At 41.0% G+C, this 10,849-nt stretch overlaps 1 non-coding gene across 1 annotated transcript; it reads left to right on the forward strand.

Moving 5' to 3' along the window:
• The first annotated feature begins 1,223 nt into the window (after positions 1-1,223).
• LOC140817629 (small nucleolar RNA R71) lies at positions 1,224-1,329 on the forward strand. The gene has a single exon (XR_012114841.1). It is a non-coding gene; the product is annotated as a small nucleolar RNA R71 (small nucleolar RNA).
• Positions 1,330-10,849: the final 9,520 nt, after the last annotated feature.

Here is a 10,849-nt window from a genome sequence, read left to right on the forward strand (position 1 = left end):
TCTGTCAGCCAGTTGCAAGGACATCCTCGTCGGCTTAGGCTCTCCCAACCCAAGTTTCCTAAACACAGAAAATGGCATCAGATTAATACTTGCACCAAGATCACATAATGCTTTATGAAAAACAACATCACCAATCATGCAAGGAATAGAGAAACTCCCTGGGTCTTTTAGCTTCGGTGGGATTTTGTTTTGCACTAAAGCGGAGCAATTTTCAGTTAAGTTCACTGTCATGTGATCCTCCAACTTCCTCTTATTAGCTAAAATATCCTTCAAAAATTTAGCGTAACTAGGCATTTGCATTAGAGCATCGGCAAAAGGAATATTGATATGCAACTTTTTAAACACCTCAAGAAACTTACCGAATTGTGCATCCAGTTTCTCTTTTTTCAATGCTGCAGGGAAAGGTGGAGGAATAACAATTTTTGGTTGTGCAGTGGGTGCTAGTGTAGAGTTAGAAGACTTACCTTTTCAACTCAATAGCCTTCACTTGCTCTTTTGGATTAGTCCCTGTGTTACTTGGCAAGATGCCTTGCTCTCTACTTGCTATCATCTTCGCTAATTGACCAATCTGATTTTCAAGTCCCTTAATCTACGCATCCTGATTTTGAAGTCTAGTTTCAGTGGATGAAATAAACTTAGACATCATTTGCTCCAAGTTGGACTTTTCTTCTCTAGGTGGATCGGATCTGTACATCGGTTGTTTGCCATATTGTTGTCCTCCTTGCGGTCGATTCTGACTGTTTTGACCGCCCCATGAGAAGTTGGGATGTTGCCTCCACCCAGGATTGTATGTGTTCGAATAAGGGTCATGCCTTGAACGGTTTTGGACTCCCACTTGGTTCACTGGTGCCTCATTTTGCACATAGAATGGATTGTCGTCTTGACAGTCCTTCGCATAGTGTTCCCCTCCACACTTTTCACAGAATATCTCTTGAAGACGCATCGCCGTGCCACCCACATTCAAGCCATCTATTTTCCTGTTTAAAGCATCAAGTTGTGCAGTAATAGCAGAAAAATCAGTTACCTGGTGCACTCCTGCACTTCTCCGCTGGTTGTTCCTGTCAGATTGAGGATGATAACTGCTAGCAGCCATCTCCTCCAACAACTCATATCCTTCTTCTGCAGTCTTCCTCAAAAGGTTCCCACAAGCAGCAGCATCTATCATAGTACGGTTAGGAGTAAGCAAACCGTAATAAAATGTTTGAATGACTAACCCAAGTGGCAACTCATGATGTGGGCATCTTCGTAGTAGGTCCTTGAAGCGTTCCCATGCCTCATATAACGATTCCTGATCGAATTGAGTGAATGTTGTAATGTCTGCCCGCAGCTTCATGGTCTTGGAGGGAGGGAAGTATTTGATGAGAAAAGCTTTCGCCATGTCCTCCCATGTAGCGATCGAACCTACAGGCAAACAATTTAACCACGCTTTAGCTTTATCACGTAAGGAGAAAGGAAATAAACGCAATCTAACAGCATCATCAGAAACTCCAGTGAATTTAAAAGTATCGCAGATTTCAAGAAAATCCGCGATGTGCGTGTTTGGATCATCCACTGCAGTTCCTCCGAATTGGATTGTGTTCTGAATCATCTGGATTATGGCTGGCTTGATTTCAAAGTGATTTGCCCGCACGATAGGTCTCACAATGCTAGGGCGTGCACCCTCCAAAGAAGGTTGGACATACTCCAGCATCGGTATGCGGCGTGGCATCTCGACTTGTCTATTTTCACGCTGTTCCTCCTCACGTTCTGGCTCGTGTCTCTCCATCAGTTCTTTAAGCCTCTGTTGTTGTCTTCTCCTGCGGAAGGTTCTTTCAATTTCAGGATCAAACTCAAGCTCTACGTCAAGTGACTTTGGCATGCACTGGAAGAGATATCTGTAATAAAATATGAAGTGTCATCTCAAGAGAAATAAAATAATGCTAAAGGAAATAACTAAAAATAAAATTGTAGATTAACAGTCCCCGGCAACGGCGCCAAAAACTTGATCGAGCAAAACTTGCACTGTGATATCCTCAATAAAAATATGATTTTGTATGCTCAAAATTAATCGCAAGTGCACGATGTCAAGTAATAATATAGTGTACAAGAGTACGAGTATCGTTCCACAGAAGACTGTGTTTAACAATTCTTATTTTCAGTTATTTAACATTTAGCAACGAAAATTGAGTTGTGTGATTATTCCTACTATTCTCAAATAAATATGCAATTAAAATGATTCAACAAGTAATGAATGAGAATTTAATCTAAAATGTTGAGTTAAAATTCAATGAGAAATGGATTTGTTGGGAATCTCGGTTCACCTACCCCTCGTTAATTAATTAATTCGTTCGATCGTGATCTACGCTTCCGACAGGATTTCCTAATCTATTGAACACACTCTCTCGAGCTATGCCAAACTAATTCTACTCAATGAAGTAATTAAATGTCTTTAATTATTTATCAAGAGCAAATCGCATTTCGACCTATGAAATCCCCTAGTTTTCGACCCGAAGGACTATGACTATCAGCACGTATCCAATTTCATATATCTATGTAAATTGTAGATCCGCGGATTATACTACTCGATCCTATCACTCGTTATTCTCTCGAACTCACTCGTGAAATGAAAACGTCGTTAAAGTTAGCTACGCTTTAATGACACGACAAAACAGTAGTAAAATCAAGTGTAACGCAGAACCGAAATATAAATTAATTCAAATCAACGTTCGGAGTAGGATCCCCTTTAATCCCAACAAATAATAAAGTTAGCTACTAGAATTCATAGTAAAAATAAATGCAACAATGTTTAAAATGAAAGAAAATAGATTATAAATACTAGGCGAGACGAAATCTGCGAAGAACGATGCCCAGACTCTTCAAATCTTCAATCCAAGCGCAAAAGTGCTCTCCAAACTTGTGACGGCTGAAGAAGAATGTCTGAATCTCGCCCACAAACGTCTAAGAGACCTTTCCATTCCAGCCATCCTCCCAAACTAAGGTAAGAAATCGAGCATGAAATTTTTCCAAAAATAGGTAGCGCTCGGACGGTAGAAAAGTACCGCTCGAGAGCCACAACTTCTGTAAATCTCCTTGGGAAGTGCGGCATTCGCGCTCGGGCGGTAGAATTTCACCGCCCGAGCGCCAACTCTTTTGTAATTTTTCCTTTGGGGCTCTCTTCTCGCGCTCGGGCGGTAGAATTTCACCGCCCGAGCGCCAAACCTTCTGTAAAGATGCTTCGGCATTTCTCTTCTCGCGCTCGGGCGGTACAATTTTACCGCCCGAGCGCCAACTTCTCTGCCCTTTTTGTCTTGACTTGGCACTTGGCTCCGATTTTGGTTCTTCCGGTCGTGTTTCCTGCAAATTAATCACCCAATAGTGAGATATGATAATATGCAATTGATTACTCTAAAATGAACAGAATGTAAATGAAATGCATGCATGCACAATGCAAACACAACTAAAACTAATACAATAAAACACGTAAAAACGACACATATCAGGCGCGCTGTACGCCGGATGCGCCAGCCGCCGCGTGAGTTTGAGGGGCATTTATCTTTAAAATTCTTACGCGGTTAGAAATCATAAACTCAACACAATTTAATTAAAACACACTATTGAGAATAACTGGCTCTGATACCACTGTTTTTACATCTTGTTCTCGTACTCAAGGAGTATCAGAAGTTTAAAATTTTTGTTCTCGTGCATTGTGTGTTAAAAAAACATTCATAGATTGTTCTAAGAATTAAACCTTCGTGTATGTAACGCTGGAATCCAAGCTATTCCGGATTTTAAACGGATATAGTCCTTCTTGTATATCCCTATGAACGACTCTTCAAACTCGATCATCTAATTAGGTCTACGATCAGAAACTATCATCCTCGCTTGGATTGCACTAGAAATCGCAAGCGATTTGTACGTTGAGACTTTATGGAAGATGAGAGGAGAATTTTGCAAGCTTTGTGTGCAAATTTTGTGTATAAAATTGTGTGTTTTGTATTAGCACCCCTCATGGTGTATATAGAGTGAGACTCCTAATCAAATTAGGAAGATATGCCCAAGAATTAGAGTTTCTTCTATTACTGGTGATCGATACCATATCGATGTGGATAGAATTGGAGTTTCTTCTATTACTGGTGATCGATATGGAATGCCAACGTCTGGAAATCGGGATCCCTAGACTAGGATTGAGTCTAGTCTGAGTCGTGGAGTCATGAGTATGATTGACAGTTTTATATGAATTATGTTTCAGATTTTGATTTATATCTGATATCTGCTTCATGATTTTGATTGATTATATGATTACATGTTCGTTGATTTATACTGGGATTATATTCTTACTAGAATTATCCGGCTGTTGTCGTGTTTGTATGTGTGCATGACAACAGGTGGGACATGATCAGGGTCGAGGAGATGACGAGAGATCAGGATTAGAGTGGAGACCACGGACTTGGATGTTGCTGTAAATAGGGTTTGAACACTTGATAGCTAGTGGTTGAACCTTAGTTTGTATTGAATGTATGTTGTACATGACTTGTACCTTATGTTATATTGATATGTATAATAGTATGATTTCCATTACGTTCCGCATTTAAAAAAAAAATTAGACCCTGTTTATCTTAATTGATTAAATTGTCATAATAATTGATTAAGAGTATGATTAGCGTCCGGGTCCCCACAACAGGTGGTATCAGAGCGATAGATCCTTTAGATTGAGATAGAAGCTAGTGAGCGGGATAGATTGAGGTTTTCTTTCCTGCTTTTGAATGCTAGCATGTCTTACTGCTTTAATACATGTTACTTACTTATCTGATTTGATATGGTAATATGTTTTATTGAGAATGAATCAGCACCGCTTCTGGATCAGCAGTAAGATGATCGGAGGAGGACTGAAATAGAATTGTGGTATTTGTTACTAATCCATTTGATTATCAGATATGCCTCCGAGAAGAGTACCGGAACAGGGTAGTACTTCGAATCCTCCCATGGATGTTACAGCCACTCCAATGGAGACATTGTTAAAAAGGTTTCAATCATTTTATCCACCGATTCTGAAAGGTACCGAGACAAGCAGTGGATTGTGAGAGTTGGCTAGACGATATCGAGATGCTATTTGAGTCCCTGGACTATACCGATGAGCGGAGGGTGAAACTGATAGGACACCAGTTACACGATGTGGCAAAGAACTGGTGGATCACCACTAAGCGAGCCTTAGAACATCGAGGTACGACTATTACCTGGAATGTGTTTAGAACTGAATTTTATCAGAGGTTCTTTCCAGTGTCGTATAGGAAAGACAAGGGAGCCGAGTTTGCTAACTTGAGACAGGGCCTGCTAAACATTGAGGAATATGTGGCCAAGTTCTCTACATTTTTGCGGTTTGCTGCACCACGTGGCTGAACATGATGAGGCCGTTGCAGATCCTAATGGCCTAAATCCTGAAATTTTTACATTGGTGAATACCGGGAGGCCAAACAATTTCACTGATGCCTTGAATCGGGCTAAGGGAGCTGAAGTCGGTATGATGAGACAGAGAGGAGCTTCGTTTGTGCCTCCAGCATCGGGACCACAGCAACCACCTCCCCGGTTTGAGAGTGGCAGCAGTAGTGGCGGAAAGAAGGACTTCTTGAAGGCTAGAGGGAAGCAGTTCAAGAAGACAGGAAGCAGTTCTTCTAGCTCTGGGAGTCCGCGACATAGCCAGAGTTATACAGGACCCTATTGCAGCACCTGTGGAGGGAAGCATTCCACAGATCAGTGCCGATGAGTGTTTGGCAGCTGTCGTATTTGTAGACAGCAGGGACATTTTTCCCGAATATGTCCACAGAGAGGTGCCCAGGGATCCCAGGCAACAGAGTCATCTGGACCAGTGGCTCAGACATGGAGACGATCATCTGCTGTTCATTCTTTCCAGCCAAAACCGTCTACTCAGTCACAGAAATGGCCAGGAGTAAGTCAGACAGTGAGCCAGCCTCCGAGACAGCAGTCCAGAGTGTTCGCTTTGACTGAGGAGCAGGCACATGATGCACCTGATGATGTTGTGGCATGTAACTGCTTTATTTCTGGTTATCCTACATATGTATTGATAGACACTGGTGCATCACATACATTTATATCTGAGCAATTTGCATTGAGTCATGTATTGCCTATTGAATCATTGTCTGCGATAGTGTATGTCTCTTCTCCGTTGGGGACATGTTTGATATCAGTAAAGTCTGTTAAATCGTGTATACTGTAGTATGATGGGACATGAAATTGAGTTAGACTATATTGTGCTTGGGATATCTGACTTTGATTGTATTATCGGTATCGATATGCTGACCAAGTACAGGGCTACAGTCGATTGTTTCCACAAGATCGTGAGATTCAGACCTGAAATGGATGAGGAGTGGAAATTTTATGGTAAGAGTTCTCGAGCTAGAATTCCTTTGATATCTGCGATGAATATGACTCGATTATTGCAGAAAGGAGTGGATGGATTCCTTGTCTATTCAGTTGATTTACTGAAATCGAGTCCATCATTGGCGGATTTGCCAGTGGTGTGTGAGTTTGCTGATGTCTTTCCAGATGAGATTCCTGGATTGCCTCCGATTCGAGAGATTGACTTCAGCATTGAGTTGATGCCAGGTACAGTTCCGATATCTAGAGCTCCATACCGAATGGCACCGATTGAGTTGAAAGAGCTGAAAGAACAGTTGGAGGATTTACTGGCCAAGGGGTACATCAGACCGAGTGTGTCCCCTTGGGGAGCTCCAGTACTGTTTGTTCGAAAGAAAGACGGTTCGATGAGACTTTGTATCGACTACCGGCAACTGAACAAGGCAACGGTAAAGAATAAATATCCCTTGCCTCGCATTGATGATTTGTTTGATCAGTTGCAGGGTTAATCTGTATATTCTAAGATCGATTTGAGATCTGGATATCAATCAGCTGAGAGTCAGGGATTCTGATATCCCGAAGACATCATTTAGAACCAGGTATGGACATTATGATTTTATTGTCATGTCCTTTCGGTTTAACAAATGCTCCAGCTGTGTTTATGGGATTGATGAACCGTATCTTTCAAAGATATCTTGATGAATTTGTAATCATATTCATTGATGACAATCTAATTTATTCCAAGAATATGATGGATCATGCAGAACATCTGAGAAATGTGTTGAAAATATTGAGGGCTGAGAAATTGTATGCCAAACTGTCAAAATGCAAGTTTTGGCTGAGACGGGTGATATTTTTGGGACATATTATATCCGGAGACGGTATATCAGTAGATTCCAGTAAGGTTGAGGCAGTGATTTCTTGGCCGAGACCGACATCTGTGCCCGAAATTCGCAGTTTTATGGGTTTGGCCGGATATTATCGTCGATTTATCAAATATTTCTCCAGTATTGCCAAGCCAATTACACAATTGACTCAGAAAAATACACCATTTGTTTGGTCTGAAGAATGTGAGACCAGTTTTCTTGAATTGAAGAAAAGGTTGACCAGTGCTCCGGTATTGACTATCTCGTCAGGTACTGGTGATTTTGTTGTTTATTTTGATGTATCTCACCGAGGATTGGGTTGTGTCTTGATGCAGCGAGGGCATGTGATTGCTTATGCCTCGAGACAGCTGAAACCACATGAATCTCGTTACCCAACTCATGATCTTGAATTGGCTGCCATTGTACTTTGCTTTGAAGATATGGCGACACTATCTGTACGGTGAGAAATTAGAAATATATTCTGATCACAAAAGCTTGAAGTATCTGTTTTCACAGTTCGAGCTGAATATGAGACAACGAAGATGACTGGATTTATTGAAAGACTTTGATTGTGAAATCAAGTACTATCCAAGGAAATCCAATGCAGCAGCAGATGCACTGAGTCGAAAGGTATGTTCTCTATCCTTATCGACTATGGGTGTTTCGAATTTAATTGAAGACTGCTGTTTGTCTGGATTAGTATTTGAGACAGATCAGAAACCCATGAAATTATGTGCTATTCGGGCTGAACCAGAACTGATATTGCGAATTAAAGCGGCTCAGAAAGTTGATCAGAATGTTCAGAACTCGATTGCGATGGTCAGAGCAGGACATCGATCAGAGTATCAGGTACGTGACAATGTACTATATGTGAATAATCGTCTAGTTGCGCCAAATGTTTCAGAGTTGAGACAACATATATTGACAGAAGCGCACAATAGTCGATTCAGTATTCATCCTGGTGGCAGAAAGATGTATAATGATTTGAAAGGACAGTTTTGGTGGAAACAAATGAAGACTGATATTGCAGAATTTGTTTCCAGATGTCTGAATTGTCAACATGTGAAGGCTGAAAGAAAGAAACCAGGAGGATTATTACAGATTTTGTCGATTCTTGAATGTAAATGGGATCACATTTCCATGGATTTTGTGACACAGCTACCAAGGTACTCCCGAGGTTGTAATGCGATTGGGTTGTGATTGATCGATTAACCAAATCGGCATGTTTTATTCCATACAAAATGACGTACCGATATGATCAGATGGCCGATATTTATGTCAGAGAGGTGGTCAGATTGCAACGAGTGCCGAAGTCGATTGTTTCAGACCGTGATCCTCGGTTTACTTCGCACTTCTGGCAGAGTTTGCAGCAGGCTCTCGGTACGAAGTTACATCTGAGTACCGCATATCACCCCTAGACTGACGGACAGTCAGAATGGACGATTCAGATATTGGAGGATATGCTAAGAGCTGTAGTGCTTGACTTTAGCACTGATTGGCAAGATGCATTGTCTCTCTGTGAGTTTTCGTACAACAATAGCTATCAAACGAGTATTGAGATGGCTACCTTTTGAAGCGTTGTACAGGAAGAAGTGCCGATCCCCTCTTTATTGGAATGATATCTCTGAAGTTCCTGAGACTAGACCTGACATGATCAGAGATATGACGGAGAAAGTAAAATTGATTCAGAAGAAAATGAAGGCAGCTCAAGACCGACATGCCAAATATGCCAACATCAAACGACGACCGTTGGTTTTTGAGACTGGAGACCGTGTATTCTTGAAGATTTCACCTTTCCAAGGAGTTGTCAGATTTGGCAAGAAAGGGAAATTGTCTCCATGATACGTTGGTCCATATGAGATTCTCGAGAAGATAGGAGATCGTGCCTATCGACTCGCCTTGCCGCCTTCATTATCAGGAATACATGATGTCTTTCATGTATCTATGCTGCAAAAATATCTCCCGGATGATTCTCACGTGATTCAGCCGGACGAGGCATAACTTGATGAAAGTCTGAGTTATGTCGAAAAACCAATCCGAATTATCGATCGTAAAGAAAAGCAACTCAGAACGAAGACTATTCCTCTTGTGAAAGTTCAATGGACTCGTCATGGCATTGAAGAAGCCACCTGGGAGACTGAATCAGATATGAGACAGGAATTTCCAACACTATTTCACTGATGTAAGTTTCTATTACATGCCTTCTTCTTGATATGATTGATTGCCTGTGATTTCGGAGACGAAATCATATCTTAAGGGGGGAGAAATGTAATGCCCAAAAATTAATCGCTGTTAATTGACGATTATTGATTTATAATTTAATGTGATTATGAAAGGGCAAACCGAGACACGATTTGAGATAATGTGTGATAATGTATGTGCGAGGACAATACCTCCCGCGCACATGCACGACGTGATGCGCAAAACGGGCAGAGGCTCTCGCGCATATGCGCGGTGGGTGTGCGCGCATATGCGTGAGCTGTGCGAGGGTTCAAAGTCATTCCCAGAGAAGTAGGCGCACATGCGCGACGGGGAGCGCGCACATGCGCGAGATGTCCAGTATTTCCAAAGCATGTCGCGCACATATGCGCGAGCTGCAGAAGGCTGGGATGCGAGAACATAACGTTGCGCGCACATGCGTGGGATGAAGTCGCGCATATGCGCGAAAGGCTTTGGACGAATTTTGAGGAAGACACGTATCACTTGCATGCAATATATATATATATATATATATATATATATATATATATATATAAGATGATAAGTGATTAGAATTCCCCAATGACTTCAGGAAAAGGGACGAGAGCTTCTCCAAGGGAATTAGTAAATTTTGATAAAAGAATTTGATTTGAAGAAAATCCGCCCAATAGATTTTAAATCTGACTTCAGTACTGTGTTCCTATCGACACAAGCTACAACTGGACGTAAGTTTTACTGAGTTCTATCATCATTTGAAAATATGATGTAGTAGGAATTTGATATGATTCATATATGGTGTTCTGGATATGTTAAACATCGTAGAATCGAAGTCATATTTAGAATCAGGCTGATTATGGAATTGTTATAATTTTCTGATTATATTGATTTGAAATCAGACATATTTGAATTATGAATAAATTACAGATTGTATTGGATATGAGTTATGATTTGTAATTGATGTCTGTTGACTTGGTAGTGACGGGGATACTGAGAATGTGTCATTATGCCGTTGAGTTGAATTAAAATCAGATTAATCAGATTCAGTGTTGAGTTGAGGATGGAATATTGATATTATGATTCTCGATATGTCGTTTCAGATGTACAGAGACAGTCTTGAGTTCAGAATTGATATTGCTTCGGACCGAGACTACAAACGAAAGGTATAAGTCAATGTGGTATTGGGAGATCGACTCAAGTAGGATATACTTGAGTTTCCCTAAATCACATACTTGTTATTATTATATGCATTGATTTGATTTGATATGCTTGTTTTATTTATTTATAGGAAGCATGTATTAGAGGAGTGATCTTGTGACAGAAGTGCCTAATAGTGGTGGGATCGCCACAGGCACATTGCACGATGTCACAAGAGAGTGAGTGTATCACTGTATAGGTCACCGGACGGTTGGCTATCGATGTGGACAGAATTGGAG

The sequence above is a fragment of the Primulina eburnea genome, chromosome 16 (assembly GCF_022965805.1).
Source record: "Primulina eburnea isolate SZY01 chromosome 16, ASM2296580v1, whole genome shotgun sequence".
In the NCBI taxonomy this organism is placed as follows: Eukaryota; Viridiplantae; Streptophyta; class Magnoliopsida; order Lamiales; family Gesneriaceae; genus Primulina; species Primulina eburnea.